Source organism: Habropoda laboriosa, unplaced genomic scaffold (genome assembly GCF_001263275.1).
Source record: "Habropoda laboriosa isolate 0110345459 unplaced genomic scaffold, ASM126327v1 scaffold212, whole genome shotgun sequence".
In the NCBI taxonomy this organism is placed as follows: domain Eukaryota; kingdom Metazoa; phylum Arthropoda; class Insecta; order Hymenoptera; family Apidae; genus Habropoda; species Habropoda laboriosa.
This window is the reverse complement of record NW_017100509.1, coordinates 94,652-98,463: the sequence shown is the minus strand read 5'-3', so window position 1 is coordinate 98,463 and position 3,812 is coordinate 94,652.

Genomic DNA, 3,812 nt, shown 5'->3' with positions numbered 1-3,812 from the left:
TTTACCGTAATATTAAAATGAACTACTTTCTCGAGGAGACGATTTTAAGCGGTCCGGAATATTTCTCGCGACAGTGAAGTTTTTTCTGATATTCCAAGGACCGGTAAAAATAGAGAATTGAATCCTTCAATTCGTTTGTTTCCTTCGACGAAACTATTTTCAACGGAGAATATTTTTACGGAAGGCTTTTCTAATTTTCCTCCGTCTTAATGTTATCTGTACGACAGTATTAGCACCGTGTGGAGTGCAAGGGGGAATTAATGGATGCAGGCAGCGTCGCTATCTTCGAAATTATCATTCGATGCGTTCCGCGAAGATATTATTTTTCGGTTATGCAAATAAAATTGTAGCTCCGCCGGGAGCAATATGCGAATTCTCGGCAGAGGGAGCTTGTACACTTTTATATCCGTGGAAAGGGTCGAATAAGATGAGCCGAATACAAGATGAAAATACGCAAGATACAAAAATTCTCGTGACTTTGTTCAAGCATTGTCCATCTATGACGAATTTTATTCGATTCGACGCTCGTCAAATCTCCTGTTTAAATACTCTTCTCGTGATAAATCTTTCATTTATTATCTCGTGAAAACGTTGTTACAATAAAACGCTCCGACGGTAACAAGCGTGAATTTTCGCGCGATTTTCTGGTAAATTTCCAGATGAATTTTTGTCGTATAATTGCCGGTCGAATATTTCGGTATTACATCAGGAATGATTTATTCCCCGAACACGTGTTAATTTATCGAAAATTGCGATGCAATTTGGTGGTATACTTAAGTGTCTAAATGACAAATAACGAGCCAAATAGTTTCGTAAGAGTGCGAATTGTATCACAGCGGACCCTGTTGCATCGATGAATCACATGTTTGCACGATGTAGAAATAAACAAGATCGTAACGTTACATAAATAAGTTACACGGCTCATTTCTGAGTTAGAAATTCTTTTATCTTATCGTTCCTTTCGAGGTTCCTAACGATTTTCTGAACGAATTTTGCAAAACACAACAATCGCGATGGGTGCTTTTTTTTCTCCGTTGATTTGTTTACATATTTATTTTACGAATTTTTGTACACGCACATGGCTTGCCGTGAATTTATTTGGAAATACAGTTCATTCGGTCGGAAATCAGTTTTTAATAGCTTTATATTGCTCTATCTTTTTTTTTTATCTCTGTTTTTTTTTTGCACGCGGTAAAAAATTTCCTTTCGTTAACGGTATATTTTATTAATGTCACCATAGAAATTGTTATTCGAGGTTGGCTCGTTTCCGCGAACCGTATTATCAGCAGAAACAAAAAAAATGCGATATTGAAGAATATTAAAATGTGCTAGCGGATATCGTTTAAAAAACGAAAAATCGCGGCGGGAGAAAATGAAACCATTAATTCATGCGAATTTGCAATAAAAATAAGGGAGAAACGTGTAACGTAATATTGAAGATACAAGAAAATAAATGATTCCACTTCCCTGACTTTATATTTATAAAAAAAGAAAAGGGAAATAATTGACGGTAATCAAGAATGTGATTTAGAAAATTGCTAAACACGAACAATGAAATATTCACGAGAAATTAGAAGAATAAAAGCCTTTTTTCCTCCTCCTTTTGTCACCGAGTCTCTAATAAATCGCGAGGAAGGTGTCTTTCATTTTTAAACAAAATAGGCATTGTTTGGTTGATCGTAAAATGCATCGCTCGAAAAACTCGTTGCAGTTTTATATCTGTGCGTTAACGCGTTGCAAAGTCAATGAAACGGGCGCCTTCCTCCGCGTGAAATGGAATTGTAAATCGTACCGGAAGTACCCCACTGTGAACCACGCATTCTCTCATTTCCCCTCATCTCCCATTCACACATTTTTTTTCTCTCTCTCTCTCTCTCTCCTCGTATCAACGTTTCCCAGCCACTCGCTTACGCCTTCGAACGAGTACACATCGCCCTCCGAAATATTCATTCCCACTCTTTCTTCCGTACCACTCCACTTCTTTTGTTTCGAGCTTCCTTTTTCGTTTACCCCTTTCCTTCGTTCTCTTCCGGCTTTCCTAACCCTTTCCGCGCCGATTTGCCATTCTCTTTATTCACTTCTGAATTCTTATCGACGTCTGTTAAGAAATTACGCAAAGATCACTTCAAACTATAAAAATAATTTCGTTTACCCCTCTCCTTCGTCCTCTTCCGGGTTTCTTAACCCTTTCCTCGTTGATTTTCTATTCTCTTTACTCGCTTCCGAATTCTTATCGACGTCTGTTAACAAATTGGGCAAAGATCACTTTGTAGCGACCAGCTACAGCGAAGAACATTTGGCGAGCAGACTACCAGCACGGTTTATGACGTGCGCGCTTGAAAAGCTATTTTTGAGGAAACCGTTTTTAGCTTATTTAATTTCTAGAAATTCGACAATGCATGTCCGCGTAGAAACTTTCTCCCACGGCCTCAATAGCAAATTGCCGCATCGTAAACCAAGGATTTCCGAAAGGTCCGCCGTACGAGGCCCGGACCGCCAGGTCACGAGTACCTGACCTGGAGGAAACTCAGCTGTGTCGCCAAATGACGTCACGGGAAAAACCTTCCCCGCCAAGTCGCACTGCGGTCCCCGAAAAAGCGCGCCAAGGGCGCAAGGGACACGCAGCGACTCGGAAAGAAATTACCTGATTGGTTAACACCGATGCGACGGGTTAACCAATCAGGGATGATTAACACGTAACCGAAAGGCAGTAGGAAAAAAGCGAGGCTACAGGAGGGCAGCCTTGCGCGGACCTCCAAAGCCGTAAGTCAACAACTAATAAAGATCTCACTACGACCGTGTGGGTACATAGCGTAACCCTAGTCACGCCTTGTTATTTATTCGTAACCACATTCCTTCAGCTTGAAACGATAAAAGTAAAACAGTGAAACTCTTGTGAAAAAATTGTCACACGTCGGAAATATCAAATTTAGAAGAGAGTGGAAAGAAGAGTGCTTAATTAAAGTTCTTTTAATTCTTCCGACGGTGAATTTAGGTATTGGAGAATATTCCAAGTAATTGAGTAAGCATTTTCAATTCTGACTTGTGACATGTTTCTCTCGGAGCTGCGATATTTATATTAAGAGCATTAAGGGTGAGTTGAAAAGTATTTTCAGATACGAAATATATATAGACGTGGAATTTAGCAAATTGAAAGGTTGTTGGAACTGGAAACTTACGGAGAATCAAGCATAAAGAGAACAAAAGGGAGAAATGATCTAATAGAGCGAGGTACTCGTGTAATAAATAATTCACGCGTTGAAGTATAATTACTTTTTACGTGGACGCGAGGTCGCGAAGAAGTTTCAAGGTATAGAAATCGGCTTGAGCTCGATGAAATGTAATTAAGGGACGCTTGATGAATGACTAAGTAAGTATGTCTGGGAAATGTCACGGAGAAAAATACTTGAAACCGTATGGTTACGAGGGCGAGACTCGAAGGGAGATTTCAGAAAACAAATGGAAGATGTCGAAAACGGGGAGAGAGATATTTCGTGCTAACAGGAACCGTGAAAAGTGCTTGTAAGTGGTGCTTTTTTCCCCCCTTTTTTTTCAATGTTGTTTCATTCACTTTCATAATCTGCGCAGACGGATTTACTTGGGATATTTCCAAGAAATTTTTAGCACGAGAAGAATTCTTCGTTAAATATTAATGCCGTAGAAGGATAAATTTTTCAAACTGAAAAATTAGTTATCCGCGTGTATATTCAACGAGGTACTTAGTTTCCCCGGGTGTAGACGTAGAACTAATTTTTAATTCGCCATTAAGTCGGCGTAAGATCTGACTTTTCTTGCATGTGCAATAAAACTTT